Below are 22,555 nucleotides of genomic sequence, written 5' to 3' on the forward strand. Positions count from 1 at the left end.
ACACACTGGATTATAGATCCACAAAAACAAGCATACATATAGGGAGTATTGAGTAATGTGCATGGTATGAATAAGGAATTTGGTTTTACAAGTAAAACTTAGAACTTACGGTTCTTGCGAACATGCATTTTGGTAGAAACAGCAAACTAAACAGCAGTAAACGATAGGGAGTATGAGCAAATTAAACAGCAGTTGAGGATAAAGGCTTTAGAAGGACTGACTTACATTAACAGTTAACACCGGCTTTATAATGCCCTTCTCCATGTCAAGGGAAGGATAACTCAAGAATTTCAGCACATAATCTTCTTCATAAGCATTGCCTGTACTCTACATTTTGTATAGAGTAATTATAGATATGATAATACTGGAAGGGATAGAGGATAATGAAGATAAGATGCAGATTGATGCTACATAATCAACTACCAATCCCTGGAAGTACAAGCATTACAGGACAAAATGTACTGACAAGAGCAATGGGCTACACTTCTGCACTGGCATTGTCTGTGTATTCTACTTTTTGGTAAGATTAAATATAGATCCGATCTTTTTTAGTAAATGGTGGGCGAGGGAGATAAGATGCAAAATGCTAAACAATGAACCAATCCCTCTTCCCTTAATACAAGAGTGTTTATAACACTGCTGTACTGTACAAAACGTTCCTATATCATGGGACGGAGTGAGTAGCTGTTAATGTAAGTACAGTGATAGATGACGTTCAGTCCTTACAAGAGGACTGCAGAGCTAAACCTCTTCAAAAGCATTGGGTTGATTCTAAATTTATGTAAGAGTCCATACGGATCTTATAATGTCCACCAAATGAACGATAACGAGGCTAACATGTGCAGTGATGCTACATAATCAAACAGCTATGAACGTAAGTATGGTCATATAGGGCAAGAGGTACTCACAAGAGCAATGCAGTGTGCAGTATAGTTGCGAGATTCTGTGGTCCCTTGAGAACGAATGTTCTTTTGCTAACAGTTTTTGTACAAGTGAGACGTTAAGGCAAATGCAGAAATGTAGTTCAAATTGTGATGTTATATCATAGATAGTACCTTACGCCACAGCCGAGACCAATGTGTAAAAAGATTACTCCAGTCAACGTCGGATAAATGTAGCACCGGAGACTTTACGGAAATTTCGTTTAGAGGCTTGCCATCGAAGTGCGCTTGCCTCAGGTAGGAGCGATACTTCATCAACGAGTGCTTCAAAAGCGCAACCAACCCTTGCTCATCTTCACAATCCAGTTTAGTCCTCGCCTATTTAAAATAATGAAATCTTGTGTCTTCTGTCAGCAGAAACATATGCAACAATGACCATGAATAACATTAGTACATTACTTACGCGTAAGTTGCGGAGGAAAACTGGAAATTGTTCTGTGTCTGCGGTATAATCTTTCCATGAAGGAAAGATGAGCACAAAGTTCCTGACAACAATATAAGCTTTGTCTTCTAAACTGGGAAGAAATGGAACAGGGGTCCTATTTGCTGCAATTGGGGCTCTCTCTGGTTTGAAAAGGGATTTGGCAACTGGATTTGGTGTACTCTTTGCTGGAATGGGGGTTTTGCGTCGTAGAGCTGGTGCTATGTCAACTGGCATAATCATAATGTTTGCTGCAGTTGGGGTCTGCTGAGTTGGGGCATCAGAAATGACCAGTGTAGTAGGGCTAGAGTCTGCTAGAGTTGGGGTGTTTTGTGGGTCAGGTGATATTGCAACTACACCTAATGGGCTATTTGATTTATCAGGTGCCACTACCTTTTCCAATTACTTTGCTTGTGCTCCTCCACGATCAGCAATCGCCCTCTTCCTTTTGAACGTCTGATACACAAGAACAACATTTGAATGGATAAATATGGTATGATGACAGATGGAATATGTACTGAAAATGGATAGGCAGGCCGTATTCACATACACGGTGTGTAAACTAAGCTAATGGCAGTTCAACAAAGTAGAAGCAATGCAAAGCATCAGTTGCAAGATATGTGTGACAAATATAACCTTGGAAAGTTAGAGCAAGCACCTTGATGGGTGAATAAGATAGGGCATCTTCCTCTGACTCCTCCACTAGGGAGCTACATTGACTTAGGTCTCCCTCTAGCTCAGAATCACTGTTAGGATCATATTCTGAGCATGAATTTGTAGGTGGAGAGCGTTTGCATTGCATTGCATCCAGACTTGATTTCAGTACCTTAATGCCAAGTTTGACAGCCATGGCATTGTTCTGCTTTATTCTTTTCATGCGCGCAAGCTCATAATCATTATGATGCTGTTCAGAATCTGAGATTCATGAAAACATAAAAAGTAGTCAGATTATCTATGGAATGCATTGCGGATTCAACTCGAAGAATGTCTCCCTATAAACCCTTGCATATGCAAAGTTCACCCCCAACCGTGCTTACCAGACCACACACAGAAATACAAACCCCTTATGTCTCTATAACAGGCAGACACACATTTCAAAACTGAAGTAGGAACATTAGAATTATATGAAATTCGTATTTGAACAAATAAACTAAGGAATTATGAGTGGCATAATGTTTAGCTTCAAGGGTGGAGTGTTGGTAGTGCGACACAAAGCAAGTAGGCAGATTGTATTCCATGTAAAAGATCGAAGCCTATGTAAAGCTGGAAATGACACTTTCTTTCTATACAATGTAGTGTTCGTTGCCCACACATGATGGAAGAGATCACATAGAGAAATAATATTCACTCATGTCTACGGTTGCAGTATTTAGAAACAGGGTGGTCCACCCTGAAAGAATATTGACAACAAATATGACAAGGCAAGCATAGATGTAGTGAATCAATCATTTACTTGTGAGCTCACTAGGACAAGTATGCAGAATTGTAACTGCAGTAAGAGACCGTCCAAAATCTGAATCAAGAAGTTTGTCTAGCACTTATTGTTTGCAACTAATCGACGTGAATAATTGGATATTATATCGAATGAGTAAGAAAGACAAGTAAAATTTTCAACAAACCTGGCTTGCAATAGTAATCTGGGTCAATGTCACTACGACCAACAATCCAAAATGACTAGTGTCTGTTCCTAGGGCTGGAACTTTGAAAACCCTGTGAACTTTACAGGTACTAAAGATTACCGAAATACATCTGGACCATTAAGTGTAGGTAGCACTGAGCACACAACAAACCCTAATGACAGTCCTGCCTAATGAGTAATGAATCAATTAGAAAATGGGTGATGAGGAGTGGCTGCTGAGTGTTGAGGACTTATCTCAGGATAAATCGGGTTGGCTTAGTGGGTGCTGCACGCCTGAGCCCTGAATGGACTGGGAAGGTAGGCACGGTGGCGTGCCCGGGCAGCGGTGACGCTGTTGGGCGAGCGGCTCCTGACCTCTTGTTAGTCCGGCGCCTCCTCCTAGAGTCATGCCATCCGGGGACGGCAAGTCGCCGGCGAGGCAGGCGGCTGGGGACGAGTAGAGATCGGAAGCGTGCAGCAGAACAGAGGGGAATCAGGGCCTGGGACGATCCAAAATCCCAGGGTGGGCCGACCCACCGTGGGCACCCTGTAGAGAACACACCTGAGCGGCGAACATGCATTTTCGAAACTAATTTAGGAACATTTAGCTGACCAATTAAATGAATTTGTTTTAATAATATCAGATTCGTATTTGAACAACTATGCTTGTTTAGCTTGATGGGTCGAGCAGTGCTATTATGACACGAAGCACGTATTCTGATCGTATAGCGATCATAAAAGGAGGAAACCGGAGAAATGCTATTTAGCAGCCATTGTTTGCTTCGAACTAAGAACTAAATTCTAAGAGCTGAAAAGGAAGTAGAGTAGCCAAGTTAAGATCTATTTTCTAGTTGAGATCAAAAGGTTGAGGAGATATGAAGTACCACCTCTCTTGCGGCGCCGTGTAGGCATCAGGGGTGCGATGGCTGTCGGTCGCATTGAAGCAGATCTGTGACGGTAGATGGGTGCATCAGGGGATAACTCCCGTTGCGGTGGAAGAGAAGGTCGTGTGAGCGGCCCCGGCAAAGAGGACGACGGCGCCGATGAAGCGAGAGGACGTGATGCAAGGCTCTTGGTCCATCGCCGTGGATGAGAAACGTCCATCTCTAGCAGTGGACGACGCAGTCTTGGTAGGCGCTCCGGCATGGTGGAGGACGGTGGCGATGGATGTGGTGGAGGATGGCGGCGATGGATGTGGTGGAGGACAGCGACGATGGATGGGGCGGCGGACGGAGGCTGGTGTGGGGATGGTGTTCTAGCGCGGACGGTGTATGAATGGGAAAATGGAGGGAGAGGTACGGGGAACCATGTTTTTGGGATGCGCCTGTCTGAAATATGGGGAAGTTACGAACTTAGCCCCCGTTTAAATTAGGACGTCTCGTCGGTTGGGGATACGACGGTAATCTCGCATCTCACTAATATTTGCCCAGAGCGATTTCGGGCGAGGAGAGGGTGGTTGGCGCCCATGGTTGGCGCCCACGGTGTATGAACGGGGCTGGCAGGTAGGGCGGTTGTGTCACGTCTGAGTGAAGTTACAAACCTGCCCCTATTGAAAATATTTGCCTACATCGATTTCGGCCGAGTCGAGTTTGTTTTGCCGGCCACCGTGTATGAATGGGGAAATGGAGGGGGAAACAGAGGTCTTTCAGACGATCTTGAATCAAATGTGTTTTCCCGCCCATGTTTGGCGCCCACCGTGTCGGAATGGGCTCAGAGGCGGTCGTGTCACGTCTTATTGAAGTTACTATCCTACCCCTATTTAGAGCAATGGAAATCAGGCCGATGGACTGTCCGTATAATGGGTAGACAGTAATTTCCATCTCCCAAACACTTGGCTTCGGGCAGCCGACGTGGGAGTGGACATTTTGCCGCTTCTTTCGAATTTTGGGACACTAAGCATCCACGTTTACCCTGGCAACTAAATTCGAATCCATTTTGTATTCCTATACGAATCTTTATAAATCATTCTATGTGTTTTTATATATCTTCAAAAGGACGACAAAGATGTATTCCACTGTCATATATGAATATGGTTTACAAATGCCGATACTCAAATTCAGAAGCTAGAATCTAGTTTAAGGTGAATTCGAATATTTGGAACACTTCATGTCCAACTCAAATGTCACACGCAACATAATGTGTACCCCCATTTAGATATGTACACAAACGATGTATCAAGATTCAAATACCGAGTGAATCAACCAAGAATGTACAGAACTAACAGACATATAAACACTTATAGAGTATATGGATCAATAATATCAACTAACATACATAAGCCAGGCCGCTGTACTTTTATTTGCTACAACAACATCCTTTTTTTAGCCAAGCTACTACAGCATCTTGGCCCTTTCCAATGCATGCCACTTATGGTCCATCTATACTACTATTATTGCTGAATGCACATTCAGCCCGATTGGCATATTTGTAGGTCTGGCACAGCAATCAAAATGAAATGTCTCCGAGTCTTATCAATTAATACAGACTTGTGCTCAAATAAAATTACAAACCAAAAAACAAAAAACAAAAAACAATTATTACATGATCTCTAAAACAAATGGTTTGATTGATTACATGAACAAACAACACAAAGGTTATTCAACGATGGAAAGAACATTTCACCTATGATTTACCAAATGGGAATTTAATTTCCTTTTTTCCTTCGGGACCTTAACAATGTGGTCGGTCTCAGCTTGCTTCGTTTTGAAATCCACCATATATTTAATGGTTGTCTTGAGTACTGCTACTGATTGTGCTGTTTGCTTCCTCAACATGTCAACTTCATCTCTAAGTGCAGAAGCAGAATCTCTTTCTACCACTAGTTTAGCCTCTAGAGCATCAACAGTTGGCAATTCATAATGCACGACTGGGCCGGTGCCACTGCTGTGGGATGATACAACGTCCATGGGGACCTCGCTCTTTGATCTTGGGCTAACCTGTTTTGTCATTAAAGTTTCGATTGGATTCAGAAAAATTGAAGTTAGCAAAACATCTCAACTGGGAGTTATAATAGCAAACTAGTTAAACAAACAAGGAATTAAAGAGTTTCAATTCGATGCTGAAAAGTAGTTATTAACGTCATTGTAACCCGTTGTTGCAGCAGCAAAGCAGTTAAACAAACAAGTAGCTATTTAAGTTCAGGCAAACAGGTAATTCTTAACAGTAAGTATCAAACACATAGATAGGTGCAGTCTATAATAGGATTAACAGGCTGTGGCATTATGTAATCAATAGCAAACTAAATTAAGCCAAGCAACATAATTGAACAATTTTGCAATAAGTGGCTAACTAAAATTCCGAGAAGCAGGTAACTGAACTTATGCTAGTTCTTTGTACAGGCACACTTCAACTTCTTTTTCGCTTACAAGGTTGTACGAAGGAGTCCATGGCATGAATTGCTTGGATACGCAGTCCCAATACTTCTTTCTTCCCACACTGCATTGGTAAGTCGAATGGTTAATCTGGTAAGATGGTGCATCCTTGATATGTTATATGAGGACGTGTAGTCAGACTAGTTGTAGCCACACACATCACACTGGCTTTTACTGTATATTTCATGCGATTACTTTTGGCATATCGAGATCTAAGCAATCTACAATAGGATGAAAAGACTGGCATCCTTCACATTATTGGCGAACTCAGTTCATAGAAACAAGCAATTCAACCATTCTGTGGGTAAATCAAAAGCGCCACTAAAATATTTTTCACTACCCCTATCATACACGCAAAAAGGGGCGACGCCACCATAGGGGCTGGTATGGGCGGCCGCCTCGGGTGGCTCAAAAGTGTGCACCTACTTTGAGTCATCCAGGTTGGCCCAGGCTAGTTTTGTTCGTCCCAACGCACGAGCAGGCAATGCAAAAAATGAAGAAAAATGTTTCAATTTGGATAGGCCAATAACATAAGTGCAAGGCAGGCCCTATAGCAGGCTCCCGGCCCAAAGAGCGCCTCCCATATCGACCGACAGCAGGAAAAATCCCAATTCATCCGCTCCAGCCTCCAGTCTGGTTCGCTCATAACCTAGCCGCCGCTGGACAGACCGACACAGCACTTCCTCGCGCCCTCGTTGGAGGGCGGTCGCCGGGCTTCAAGCGAACGGAAGGACAAGAAGATGAAGATCCAACCCTGGGTGTAGCCTGCGTGGGAGGCAGCGGCGGCAACACAGGCATGGCATCGAGCTTGCGCAAACGGACAGTCGCAGCTTGCAAGAGTAGCATGCGCAACGAGCAGGTACATCACATCCATGATTATATCTAATTCAACTCTTCAATTTCTGGCCAATAGTTAAACCTGACGGTGTTGTAAAACTGCTTGTATGTAGGGAATCTATGAGAAAATGAAACCAATTTCTACTTATTTTATAACTCCCCCAATCAATACTGAACTGGCTGAATCTGATGTATCTAATCAAGTTTTCGGTGCAAACATCCAAGCTCATGTTGTTCTTGAGCCTGAAGTGTCTAATGAACAGACTGCTAATGAAGGATTTCATGCAAACAGTTTACATGCTCCTGGTGATGAACATATAGTGTCTAATGAGGCATCTAATGCAAGCATTTTGCAAGCTCCCATTGAAGGATTTAGTGTCTAATGATGATCTGCTATGTTGAGAGAGATATAGAGATTTGCAGGCATTGATGACAAGCAAATTATAGTGCATTTTCCTGGCTTGAGGAAACGTCGAGGCCATCTACCAGAAAGTCCCCGTATCATGACAATGTAGCATAAATACTTTTCTAATCTGTTGTTTGAAACTATTGGCATACTTGTGCTGGATAGATATATTGATATGCAGTTTGCGCACTAGTTATAGGTGCAATTACACTTTGATATTTTCAGCCAGAGAACGAATAATTCAAGCAGGTACAGACCATGTTTGTAGTCCTTGCACACCATGTTGCATTTTGTGTTTTTTGGTGCTTGCATCATTTAGTGTTTATAATCTGAACTACTTTGGATCATTAGCTGGTTTTCAAAGTGCATGTAGCTTCACATTTCTCAAGTTATGTTGATTTCTGGAGTGCAAGTGCCTTCGTATTTTTTAAGTTAAATGTTCGCCCCTGGTAACTTGAATTCGTGGATCCTCCACTGCACACAAATCATACACGAATGCCAGTACAAATTAAATGAAATGCAGGGACTTACGCTAGCTCATTGTACAGGCTCACTGCAGCTCTGCTTGCGCTTGGGATGTTCCATGTACAAGTCCATGTTACCACTTGCCTGGATGTGCAGGCCTTGTGCTCCTTGCATCCCCCTCTGCATTTTTGACATGGCGAATGGCTGATCAAATAAGAGGAATTGACCTTGCTGTTGTACCGGAGGACAAATACTTACAAGGTTATACGGGTGTGCAGGATGTGTACCAGATCCCGTAGCGCCGTCATGCTTCGCTAAAAAATGGATTAGCTTGTTTCAGATGATATCTCCAGAAGAAATAAGAGTTAAAGTCAGAGTTGGATAGGTGTGTAAGCTAAGAGAGCAGTGAAAGGATATCCAAACATCGTCGGAACAGTGCACAAGGGAGTGATGTGTGGATACCTAGTTCGGGCCGGCGTTTGGTCATGCTTGCCTAGCTAGAGTGCGGGTCACTTCAGAGCCGTTGAGGGTGATGCGCTGGCGTTGGCTGGCCGCGCACGGATGCAGATCTTGATTGGCAGCGGAGCGCTACAATGCGGTGGACGAGACCGTTGGTGAAGCCCCAGCGGCCTCGGGGGGCGGAGGCGCGACGGTGTGCTCGGTGAAGTAGCCCCGGTGAGCTGGGAGACGGCGTCGGTGAAGCGCACCTGATGCCGTGGAAGTCGGTGTCTGTGAGGCACGTCGGTTGCGGCGCCCGACGTTGTCGGTGGACCACCCGGTGCGGTGGACGAGGGCGTAGATGAGGTAGCTCCGGTGCGGTGGTGAAGCGCGACCGTCGTCTTCGTCGTCGTCGTCCGGCACAGAGGTGGGGAAAGAGATGAGACGAGGGGCCATTCGAACTTTGCTTGGGTTGGAGGGGAATTAGGGATTTGAGCAATCTGGGCGCGGAAGGGGACAGTGGAGAAGGGAGATTTTACAGGGCTGGAATTGGGGCCGCCGGATATTTCAATCCGAAACGTGGAAGCGCGAACTTATTTTTTCGTCGTCCTTTTTTTGGGGGGGGGGAGGGGGAGTGAGGGAGGGGGGTGGGTGGCTGGGTGCTACGCGTCCGTCCGACACACGCGACCACCACGACACGACCCTGGTGCGCCTACATTTGAGAATGCAAACGAATCTTCTTTCATTTGCAAACGAATCTGTATGTATTACCATGCCCGTGTTTTCCTTGCAATAATTAGTCATTCGAAACGAGATACTATAAATTAATTAATGAGGAGTTATTTGAAAAATAATCGAAATGGTACCCCTGCTAAAGTGGATTAGAGTGTGTGTCACATAATTAGTTATTTGAATTAGAGTGTGTGTCACATAGCGATCTCCAATCCTAACGTGGATTTCGCACTTCACCGTATCCACGCTCCTTTTTTAATACAAAATCATATGTATATGATGAACGCCATGGTAGTGAGAAAACTTTTGGACGGATTCAAACATATGACCTACAAAATAGCACATCAAATCGAGTCAATGTCTACTTTTCGAAACCTAGTATGGCACGAATTCGAAATAATTACCCATATGCATGGTCCTCAGTTCAAATCTTACAATGTACACCGAATTGAAACATCGATATTAAGTCTCGTACTATCTACATTCAAATGTTGTTTTTAGCTCCCCCCCCGCACACACGCTACATACTTCCTGTATCGGTCAATCTTCCTCTCCTAACCACCTTAGGAAGCTATCGGTTTCCAACACACATCCATTCTTTCTCTCCATGTTTCGATCTCTAACCCTCTCAACTACACAACCCCCTTTTTCCACTCTGTTACGAAATGTATTTACCTCACACACCCGCCATTGCACCCCATGCCGAGCTCTCTCTCTCTCTCTCTCTCTCTCTCTCTCTCTCGCTCTCCCTCTCACCCTCTCGCGCTAAATACATGCATTGCCTATCTAGCCCCCCAATCTCTCATGCGCACGCACGCACATTGTCTATCTAGGTCACTCCCTCAGGACTGTCTCACTCTTTCTTCCGCACGGCGGGCCACACTCGCTCAATCTCGCTCTCTTTATCTGAGTCTCGTTTAACCTTGTTTTCTTTCACACACAAATGATATATCTCCCTGTTCGGGCCTCGATCGGCACACTCTATACTCTCTCACACACATTGTCTATCTAGGTCAGTCCATCGAAGCCGCCCCCACTCTTTCGACCTCGTGTCGGGCCATGCTCTCTCTCTCTCTCCCTCTCGCTCTCTTTGTATGTCTCGATTGACCTCGCTCTTTCTCGGACAAAAACGATATATCACCATGTTTGAGCCCAATTCGACTTATTCACATTGTATACTCTCTCACGCACATTGTCTATCTAGGTCACTCTCTCCAACCCGTCCCAATCTTTCGATCGCAGGACAACCCTATGTGATCGATCGACCTTGCTTCCTCCCACGCACAAAATATATCTACACGTCTGTGACTGGATCATCTCTCAAGCTCTATCTTACAGCCCTCACCCTTGCCAAAAGCTCAATCGGACAATATCTCTCCGGAGCATATATATTTGTTCCATGAATGTCGGTCCACACTCACTTTGTCTCTCTATCTATATGTCTCTCGATTGACCTCGCTTTCTCACACCGTATCTTCCACACATTGAAGCTACCTCTCCATTCCTCACAAAGCCGGAGCTATTTACATTGCGAGGGGCACTCCAACCTTGGATTAATTTGTGTAGGCATTTATTCCAGTCGGTTTAGATTATATTTTCGTAGCATTCGCCCACAACTACTCGAAACACCGTTGCAACCCCCGCAACTCCCCTAGTTGATTTCCCTGTGGCTCGGTCATCGCTCTCTCGCACGTGCTTTCTCGCCTTCAACGTCGCACCATGGTATTATTGCAAAAAACTCTGTTGTTCTCTTTAATTATTACAAATAAGCTTCAAAACTACACACCGGTAGTCCACTTGGAATGGAACAAATTTGAACCCACAAATTAAAGTGGTACAAACTACACACCGAGGGGCCCACATGTCATGAAACAAATTTGGACCCATATACAAATTAAAAAATAAAGGACGAGGATCGAACATGCCACCAGGGCCTTCAAGCCGCACGTCAATAGGCAACATACGTAGAACAACAATGTTTGTTGTACCTCCCTTTGTTCACATAATGTTTTTTATATTACCACAACCTATTTAATTGATAAATTGTAATATTATTTGTAGTACTATTCGCCTTCACTTACTGGTGGGTTCCATGTGTGCTCCCTCTCTCTCCTCCCCTTTTGCTTTTAGACGCACGGGCAAACACGAAGAACTCGCGGGCGATGTTGCCGTTGACCATATCTGGACACATTCATAAGTTACGGCACCAGTTTCATGTGCTAGCAGCACTAGTCAGTGTGTACGTGCAATGCACGTTAATTTGGAAGTATATTAAGTGCATGTGGATATTAAGTTGGATATTATTTGCGTGTTATTATGTGATTAGCACTATTTTTGGCATGAAATTAACTGCACGCTAAACGTGTTGAGCGCTCGACATTGAAGCAGTCTAGGTCGTTGGATGACAAGGAATACATGTGGCTTGATGATGTTTTATATTTAATTTGATACGGTTCTAGCAGAACATTCAATCGATCAAACCATAGATTTCATTCAGTCTGACTCCAACTTTAAATTATACGACAATCGATCTAAAATAAACGGAAATGATAAACGTTCAGATTTTAAGCATGGCAATCCGAACGTTTTTCATGGCAAATTTAGATTATGCGGCGGCGGCGTGGGCGTCTTGCGGTGGGAAGTGGCTCCTCTGCCGTGATTTGTGCGTCGTCGGGCCACTGACCGACGGCGACGGCGGTGTCTTGCGCCGTTGTTGGTGTACTCCTGGACGTTGGCCCTAGCTTCAAGGAAGGCCACAATGTTCTGGACTTCGGTCTCCAGGAGCGAGTCAACTGGTGGGAGGAGGCGACTAGCGTTGTTGCAAGGAAGCGGTCGACGGCGGCCATCCACGCCGCTGAGGGGGGCACTGGCACCCGCGCGGGGACAGGCGCTGTCAACGGCGCAGCGGAGACATTCGTGTGCACGGGCACACACGTCAGTGCACGCGCAGGCGCATGCGCTGGCAGGTGCACGGGCACTGGCACGGGCATGCGCGTCAGTGCACGCGCAGGCACATTCCCTGGCAGGTGCACGGGCGCGCGAAAGTCGGCAGGGACCTCGTGGAATCCCGTGGCATCAAGCTCGGCGACAATGTGCGGCTCCCAGCCCATCAATGCCACGGGGATGGGCGCTGGCGCAGTCGGGGTGACGGGAGCCGGAACGGGAGCGGGGACAGGCGCGGCGTCTTCCCGCAAGGCCAGTTCAAGCTCGTCCCAAAGCGCCTTATGTTCTTGAGACTCCGGCTGGGTGTCTTCCTCAGGAAACTGGAAGACTAAGGGCAGACCATCGTGATGCGGCATGGCGTACGTTTATGTCAGGCTAGTTGGAGGTAGACGACAGGAAAATCGGAGAGGAAGAGAGAAGATTGTAGCGATACCGGGTAGTGCAGGGTTGATTTTAAACTGCGGCGCCGGTGACATTAAAAGTGGGAGCAGTTGGGACGAAGGTGGGCGGCGGAGCCTGGGCTCGCCTCTCGGGGAGCCTGCACAGTGGTCTGCTCGCACACCTCCCTGTCAGCCGGCGCAGCGGTCTGCTCGCACGCCTCCCGTCGACTCACACGCTTGCTCGTACGGCACCTGCCAATGAGAAGCGGGACTCATGGCGGCACGTAAACGCCCACGGTTTCAATAGTGAAAGCGTTCGCCTTAATGTGACAGGTCTTTATTCCAAAATACCTTGGCTCTTCATTTGTGCAACTTGTCATAAGCAGTTTGTCTCAAATTGAAGAAAAAAATTATGAAGTAATATTTGTGCCATATCACGTGACCATGCTCAGTTTCAAGGAGTTATGGTCACTTTTGGATTTTCTGAAATTTAAGATCCAGGATTCGAAACAATATCATAACCTGCATCATGCAATAAATTTTCACCATACATCTGTCCTGTTGTATTTCTTAAGAAAGGATTTGGTCAAACATTTTGCTTAGTTAGACTTCAGACAAATTATGTATGCAAAGCAATAGGATAATCCCTCCGTACCAGTGCATTGCCTGATATATTAACTCAAGTACTAGGCACGAACAAACAGGGCTCAATTCTGTGCTCATCCTGGTGTAGTAATAGTAGTACTAGGCAATGCAGTTGACGGGTGACCTTGGCGAGTGGCGACCGAGGGAATTGAACCGTGCTCGGCACGGTAGGTAACGTTGTTTAGTTACTTTTTTTTGAACACAATGTTGTCTAGTTACTAATGCATCCCTCCGTTGTTCATCGGTAGTCATTATGGACAGGGGACATGAGGGGAATTTCCTAGGACTGGAATTCTGGCCGCCAGATATTTCGACTCGAAACGCGGAGGCTCGACTGGTTGGGGTTGCCTAATGCGCGTACCACGCAAGCCACCAGAAGGACACGAGCCCGGTTTTTTATTTTTTATTTTTTTAGGATCAACACGAGCCAAGGTCTGGCTGGTACGCCGTTGGGTCCTACCATTCGAGAATACGAAAGGAACCTTTTAAGTTGCCGAACGAATCTATGTGTATTACAATGTCCGTATTTTCCTTGCAAATACCAATCTCAACGTGGTAATTGATTTATGACGAGTTGTTGAATTAGAGTGAGTTTGTGATATAGTGATCTCAACGTGGATTTCACATTTCATGGTATCCCTGCTAAGTTTTTCAATGCAAATTCAAATTTAAAAGATGAACAATATGGAGGTGAGAAAACTTTGTATGTATCAAGCATATGACCACACACACACACACGAACACAACAACAATCCAATAAGTATAGTGCATCTATTTTTCCAAACCATGCATGCATGTCACGAATTCAAAAATACTCCTTATGTTCCTAAATACTAGTCTTTTAGAGATTTCAACAAGCGACTACATACGGAGCAAAATGAGTGAATCTACACTCTAAAATATGTCTATATACATCCGTATGTGCCAGTCCACATGAAATCTCTAAAAAGACTAATATTTAGGAACGAAGGGAGTAAAATGTAAGACATGCATGGTCCTCAATTCAATATTTAAAACGAACATGAAACTGAAACATGAATATTAAGTCTAGTACTACAGTACATGCAAATGTTGTGTTTAATTAGGCGGAGCTATGATTGTCGGGGGTCACCCCCTCGACCTTAGGTAAAATTGTGAAGCTCTGTTTAGGGTTGTTTAGATTATATTTGTCCCCACCCTCCCAACCACCGATTGGTTGTGCACCCCCACCCCTCCTCCCCGGGAGAATATCATGTGCCCCCATACCTTAGATGCTATATGCCAATACGAGTTGCTTGGAGCTTGTAGATCTGAGATATAGCAGCTCACATGATGTCTTAATATTTTTACAGGAAACCTTGATGAGTTTGAGAATTGCACACAATTTGTACAAAAACTACTCAGATGCCCTTGGATCCCATATCCAACGACCTCGAAGCTCGTGTCACCGTAGCATCTAAGATGAAGGAGGACATCATATTCTCCTGTATGTAAGAATATCATGTGCTACCACACCTTAGATGCTTTGGTGATACAAGCTCTTCGGAGCCGTTGGACCCAACGCCTCCTCGGTGGTTCGAATGGTTTTTTGTAGAAAATCCCCCAAAGAGTTCGGCCACTGCTTACAAGCACAAAGACTGCTCAGATGCCATTGGATCTCAGATCAAACGACCTCGAAGCTCGTATCACCGTAGCATCCAAGCTGCGAGAGCACCTTATGTTTTCTCACACGGGAGAATATGAGGTGCTCCCGCACCGTAGATTCTATGGTGATACGAGTTCACGGAGATCTAACGGCCCACAGTAGGAGGTTTGAATGTTTTTGCAATATACGGCTGAGAGAGTTTGGGAATTGCGCAGAAAGTACAAGTGCTACGCATGTGCCATCTAATCACTGATCATACAACCTAGACGCTCATATCACCGTAGCGGGTAATTAAGCTACGGGGAGCACCTAAGATGAGCAACGGGGAGCCGTTGGATCCAAGATGCAGCGGCACACACGAGACCTGAATGCCATTGGATCTCACTTCCAACGGTGTAAAAACTCGTATCACCATAGCATCTAAGCTGCGGGGTGGATGTGATATTCTATGCTGCTGTCATTTTTGTTCGTAAACTTGCAAAATACATGTAACTTGTGCCGTTACTTGTCTAACCGCGCAAAGTGTTTGTTCAAAAAAAAAACCATCCTACACTGAAATATCGGAACAACATATGCGGGTCCCACTTGTCATTAAATCAAATTTGGACCTAAAACTAACAAATCTGAAAGACGAGATTCGAACTGGCAACCTGGACTACAAAGCGTAAGTCGATAGCCTGAAACAACAATGGTTGTTGGCTTTGTCCCATAACTTGATTTTATACAGTATTACGTTGAGTAGAGTAGAGGGAGTGCCTCGTCTACGCGTGCCTGACCGTTGACTCACTTACTGGTGGGTCCCAGGTCTGCGATCTCTCTCTTCTCTCCATCGTCTAACCTTTGCACGGGCACACACGAAGAGCGGCGCTAGCTTGCCGTGGTGTTATTACAACTAAAAAAAAGCTTGGAAAATAGAAGAATCGCCTAGAACAAGAGACATGGTGGCTGGTCGAGACGGAGCTAACCACACCTATCCTCCGTGCCATGTTAGCATGATGAAGCGTGTGGCTACTGGGGTGTTTTCGACCGACTGGCTGGGTCCCTAGGTCGAACCATAGGTACTACGTCTGGTACAGTAAATTTTTACACGCACATTTTTCCTCCGTGCCGAGACATGGCACACCCTACCGCGCGGTTCTGGGGTCCTCCCGGGTGGTGCACGCATATATTCTTCCTGACATGGGACGCCCTACCGCGCGTTTTCGCCAAGCAAGTAAATAAATGAGTCGTCAAATCACGAAAGACCACTTTTCCCGCCGAGTACATCAGTGAAGCACGGTGGCTAGCTAGTTGGGCTAGTTCAACCGATTAGCTAGGCCGCCGCCACATTTGTTTTTTCACCACTTTTTTTATCTACTTGCTCTGGTGTTTGAGTGCGGCAGGATTTTTAATTTTTTGATTGATGGGAGAAGGCGCGGCAGGATTTTTAATTTTTTGATTGACGGGAGCAGGCGCGGCAGCAATTAGTCACGATGACTCCGCCTGTAAAACCCACTGCTCCCTGATGTGAGAAGTCGTCGACTGGTGTTTTACCATGGTGAAAACCAAAAGATTCCCCTCTCCTCGGCTGACTCCCTCCGCCTTCCCGTAGATTGCATTGCCTTTCAGCCGTTTCGCCCCCTGCATCACCAACGTCATGCGCCTCGAGAAGCAGAGGGACTTCGGTGGTGTTTAGGCGCCCTCTTCATGGGCATGTCCATGTCTCGGCGCAACATGACCGTTGGATCAAACTCAGACGGTGCAGATCAGTCACTGTAGCACAAAGCGTGTGGGTGTGTTTGGTTGCATTCTTATCTCAATATAGTGTGTAAGTCACCTTACGAAAACCAAATAATCCCAAAACACTTAGGCACGGTACATTAACTCCCTCCCCGTTTCTTGTTTTGTGACATATCAACAAATAAGAGACGTGGGCCGTGCATGCTTTCAATGACTTGAGACTAATAAACATGACATGCAATGGTTAGTTCACTGCATGCAATGCTATTAATTAGCAAAAATACATTAAGTTTTCTCGTTTTCCTCTCCGCCTTGGTCGCAGTGCACAACGTAAGATGACTTACACACCTAGACGGAGTAGTTTTTTCCTCTTCGTGTATTTGTGTTAACCTACTAGTGTGGACTCATGCAGCCTTCATGCACTCTGCCAAACACCCAAAAGTGGGTCGAGAAGGGAACTTTTGCTCCCATCCCGTGCACCCTTCATACACCCTGCCTAACACTATTCGTGCTTCATATGGTTCATGTTTCGTGGAGTACTGTAGCACCGTACGTACATGCGCTGTAGACCTAGTTCTGTTAACATGCGCTCCATCCTGATCCGCAAGGACAACGAGGTGCAGGTCGACTGCAACCTTCTCTTCGGATCTGCGTCACAAGTATAACGTGCGCTCCATCCCAATCCGCAAGGACGACGAGGTGCAGGTCGACTGGGACCTTCTCCTCACAGCTGCATCTCAAGTACAAAGATTATTCTGAGTGAAGGACAAGTTCCACTCGAAAGCAAACACAAGCATATCCGGAGATAAACCAAGTTTAGATAAATCCTAAGGTTCCGAACCGCGGATTAAAGTACTCGGGCATCAAGCCCGAAGAAGTTTAACGGTTACAAAATCACTCGGCATTCCGAGGCAAATTTAAGGTGAGGCATAAAAGTTCGTTCCCTCCGCAGGAGGAGGGCCAGCAGGCTCGCGAATTCGTCCAGGTCAATTCCGTCAGCAATCCGAGTGGCAGCAGCAATAAAGGTCTCCATGAAAGATTGGAAGTCGTGCCTCTTGGCATTGGCAACCTTGATTGCCGCCAGCTTCTCTTCTCGTGCTTCCTTGCAGTGGACACGAACCAAGGACAGAGCCACATCAGCGCCGCACCGAGCAAAAGACTTCTTCCATTCTTGCACTCGACCGGGAACCTCATTAAGTCGAGCCATCAAAGACTCGAGGTCATTCTAGAGCGTCGCCCTTGGCCAGAGTGCTGTGTCGATCCGCGACATTGCGACTTTTAGTCGAGCAAGATAGTCGACAACACCAGCAACGCGAGATTCCAGTCGGAGTACGTTCATGGCAGCTTCGTCCGTCACTGGAGAGTGGATGGGGTCCAAGCTTGTCTCAACTCGCCCAGTCTCTTCCTCGAAGTTCTGGCAAAATTCTGCAGGCACAATTCAAAGATGAGTAAGTGGTTGTATGTCGAGTCGACAGTAACAAGTCAGGCGGGCCAAAGAAAATACCTTCAAGCATGACGAACAACTTCTTGGCAAGACCTCCCAGATAGTTCTCCAGATCGTCCCTCTTGCGAGCAATGCCTTCCATCTTCTCGTTCAGATTGTTCTTGTCCTTCTTCAGGCGAGTCGCTTCCTTATTGGCTTCATCAAGGGCAGTTTTCAGCTTGGCGTTCTCTTCTTCCAGTTTGCCAACTGAAGCTAGCTTCTGTTCAGCAAGTACTGTTTTCTCATCAGCTGTTTTCTGTGCGGCTGCAAGGTCTTGATCCTTTTTCTCCAGAGCTTGGTTCAGGTTCTCTGAAAGAAAAACGCTCGGTTCAGAAAGAGCAAATAACATCCGGTTCAGAGATAAATCAGTCGACAAGTTTTCTCTTACCAGCGGCTTCATCCTTGGCCTTCTACAGATTTGTCTTGGCCAGCTCCAGATCGAGGTTGAGCTGAATCTGCTTCTTCTCCAGGTTAGCAAAACGAGCTCCAAGTTCACAAGATTTCTGTAATCAAAAGACAGTCAATCGATAGATGGAAAGATTGGTTACGCCAGAGTAATGATCTGATAAATTCAACAAGTTCTAAGACTACTGCCGAATCAAACATCCAACAGTAGTCTCGGGGACTACACCCAGTGGGTGCACTCAGTGCCCCCACTGGTCCAGTTTCCACTCGACGTGGTATGTCCAGGCCGAGTGTAAAAAGAGAGGCAAGATGTTCTCAGACCGTAGTCGACTGCCCGCAGTCGACCACGGTCTCGGGGACTACACCCGGTGGGTGCACTTAGCGTGCCCCCACTGGTTCAGGTTCCACTCGACACGGTCCGTCCAGGCCGAGTGGAAAATTTAGCTTCTCAGACCACAGTCGACTGCCCGCAGTCAACTATGGTCTCGGGGACTACACCCAGTGGGTGCACTCAGGGTGCCCCCACTAGTTCAAAGATCCAATCGACACAACCTAGTCGACTCAAGATACAAGTTTGCTCAGTGGCAAATCAAAACACCCAGTGGGTGTACGAATGCGAAACGCAGACAGATGAAAAGGTTCTTCAAAGAAAGTTCTCAGGTAGCATATCCTAACAGAACAAGCGACAAGCTAAAGAGTCAGTCGGTGATCAACCAACCTGGACGTTGCTCTGAAGGGCTGAGCTGGCGTCGTAAGCTGCTTGGCTGGCTTCCCGGACCACCTTCATCTGCTCCATCATGATGCCCGTCTGGCGTATGGTTTCCTTGGCAGCACCCACTTGGTCCTCTGGGACATGATGTGCAGTAAAGAGCGAAGATGGATCGACTGGAGTCTGAGCAGTCGACGCTGAAGGCTGAGCACTCGTCAGTGGTACGGTGAAAGTTACAGAAGTCCGATTGGCATTGCCACCTTCCTGGATCGCCGTTTCGGTCGCCGATGCAGACTGAGGTATCTTTCCAGCTGACACCTTCCTGTTTCTTCTCCCCTGGGACCTCAGTGGCACGTCTTCGTCATCATCTGGAAGATCAATGACATGGGGAGGAGCTGCAAAAAGAATCAATTACCAGAAATTCAATCGACCAATAAAACGACCGAGTAAATAAGGACAAGATTACGAGAATCGTACCTGGATTGGAGGTGACTGCATCTTCCATTTCTTCGTCTTCATTCTTGTAAGCGGAAGTCTCGGAGGTAGCAGCACTGCAAATTTCAAGATCCAGTCGGTCATATCTATAACAGTGAGTCGACCAAGACCCAGTTCGTACTAAACAAAGAATTCAAGTCCAACTATTACCCGGAAATAGTGGGAATGGTCACTTTGATCTTGGGCAAGGCTTTCTGCGGTTTTGACGGCGCAGCTTTTGGTTGCTTCGGTGCCTTCTTAGTCGGCGCTGGAGAAGACGTCCGAGGGCGCTTTGACGACTGCCCAGTTTGCGCGGTCGCTTTGCCGCGGATGCTTGCCGGATCATGAGTGTGCTTGGATCGCCTTTCCCTACGGGGAGGTGAGTTGACCTCTTCTTCATCACTCGGGTCGTCGCTCTCCTCGTCCACCTCTCCGTCAGAATGCCACTCACCGCTCTCGCCTCCACTCGCCTCCCCCTCTTGATCCTGCTCCTGCTCCCCGTTGGGCATCGTGTACATCTCAGTAAAGGCCTGAAAGACATCAAGTGAAACAAAAATCAGTCGGTTGACAACAAGCAGTTACATGATAAATCAAGAAAACACTCGACAATTCAGAGTTGGACCTTGCCTGTTTCATACGAGTTGTCGAGTGGAGGGACTCTCCTGGACCCCCTGGGGTTATCTTTGTTGCCAGTGATACCCCTCAACCACTTCTCCACCGTATCCTTGTCGACCTCTTCTGGGTGGATCCGAGTGGAATCGTCAATGCCCGAATACATCCACATCGGATGGTCACAAGCTTGAAGCGGCTGAATGCGGCGTCTGAGGAAGACCTCCAACAGATCCATGCCGGTCACGCCATCGCGGACGAGCTGGACCACTCGCTCTACCAGCACCTTCACCTCCGCTTTCTCCTCCGGGGTCACTTTCGAGGCGGAGGGCTTCTCTACTCGAGCCATGGAAAAGGGGGAAGTCCAGTCGATTGACCTGGAGTCGGCTGGTCTTTGCAGTAGAACCAGGTTGACTGCCACCCTCGGACTGACTCAGGAAGGATCATGGCTGGGAAAGAGCTTTTACCCCTCATCTGAATCCCATGACCCCCACACATCTGGATCACTTGCGTCCTTTCATCACTCGGATTGGCCTTCTTGACCGACTGAGAGCGACACGTGAAAATGTGCTTGAAGAGGCCCCAGTGTGGTCGACAACCCAAGAAATTCTCGCACATAGACATGAAGGCAGCAAGGTACACGATGGTGTTGGGGAAAAATGGTAGAGTTGTGCTCCAAAGAAATTCAAGAAAGCTCGGAAGAAAGGATGACGAGGCAGAGAAAATCCGTGGTCGACACGGGTAGCGAGGAGAACACACTCACCCTCCTGTGGCTGCGGCTCGGTCTCGCCCGCCGGGAGCCGCTCGGATCCGTGGGGGATCAGCCCCCCCTCGGCCAGATCGTCGAGGTCGTCCTGACGGATCGTCGACCGAATCCAGTCACCCTGGATCCAGCCGCACGGCAGGCCGGACCTCGACAAGGATCCGCCCCGGCTGGACTTCTTCCCCTTCGCCTTCGCCGTCGCCTTCTTCACGTGCTCCAAGGCCACCATCTTCTCCTTCCCCATCGCTGCGAACGGGGCACAAACGGGGCGGCGGCGCTAATAGGAGAGGTGGCTATGGCGAAGAAAATTGAGGAGGAAGAAGAGGAATGGGAACGCACAGTACGAAAACCCCAGGCCAGCGCCTTATATGAGATCTTTTCCGAGTGGCTGGCCGGTGGGCCCAGGCGATCCTGTCAAATCCCGCAACAGCCGCACACGCGATACATCGAGAAAAAGGCGGCACGAGAATAAAGGCGACCCTGCCTAATCCGTCCCGATTACTGCGGCCCCCTTCGCCTCACGCGCTTCCCAAAATTCGAATCCCGGGAGATCCGCGGACAGCAGAGCAACTTGTCAGACTGAAGATTATTTCCATATCAGCACTCGAAGCTTAACAATGAGAGTTCACTCGACGAAACAAAGAATGGATCAAGGCGACTGAAAAGGAAGTTGGAGTCATCGTGTTGATTCATTAGACCAGACAAGACACCGCTGAAGCGCAAAAATTGAGTCGGCAATATTCTCAACTCCTTCTCCACTCGAACCCTGAACCATTCGGGGGTTAATGATGAAGCTATGTACCTAGGGTAGGGTCATAGACCTGACCGAGACACCCTCCCCTAGGACATCACCTTAAAGTCAGAAGTATTCAAAGGATAACAGCATCCACTCGACCAGAAGCATTCCACTCGAAAGGTTCTATGTCACTCGATCGTAACAGAAACCACTCGACAGACAGAAGATCTAAAGTCACTCTGCACAGCAATGGTCGGGCGTAACTCATAGACTTAATGATCATTTATATCACTTTATTACAGACGTTACCTGTAATGCTCCCTCTTTATGTACATTGAACTCCTTGTAACATGGGCTGGCTGGGGTCCCGGTGCACTCTATATAAGCCACCCCCTCCACTGGCACAAGGGTTCGCAGCCCCTGTAACACACACACACGCACGCATAATCCAGTCGACCGCCTCCGGGCACCAAGACATAGGGCTATTACTTCCTCCGCGAAGGGCCTGAACTCGTAAATCTCGTGTGTACAACTTCGCCATTGCTAGGATCTTGCCTCCCTAATACCTACCCCCCATTCTACTGTCAATCTTAGATCCACGACAGCGGTCTTTGCCTGCAAAATGCTCTGGTGATGACGCCGTCTCGGGCTCCATGGTGACCTCCGTCCTGCCGTCCGGCTGGTCTTGGTCTCATTGCACTGATATGGAAACCTTTGCTTGATGCCTCGGTACTCCGCACCTGCGCTTGCCTCCTTAGCACCAAAGAGGAAACAAGGACATTGCGCGCGCTGGCGCCCGCCTGTTCTTGATCGTCATGGGTCATGTCACGAGAGCC

Source organism: Aegilops tauschii, chromosome 3 (genome assembly GCF_002575655.3).
Source record: "Aegilops tauschii subsp. strangulata cultivar AL8/78 chromosome 3, Aet v6.0, whole genome shotgun sequence".
In the NCBI taxonomy this organism is placed as follows: Eukaryota; Viridiplantae; Streptophyta; class Magnoliopsida; order Poales; family Poaceae; genus Aegilops; species Aegilops tauschii.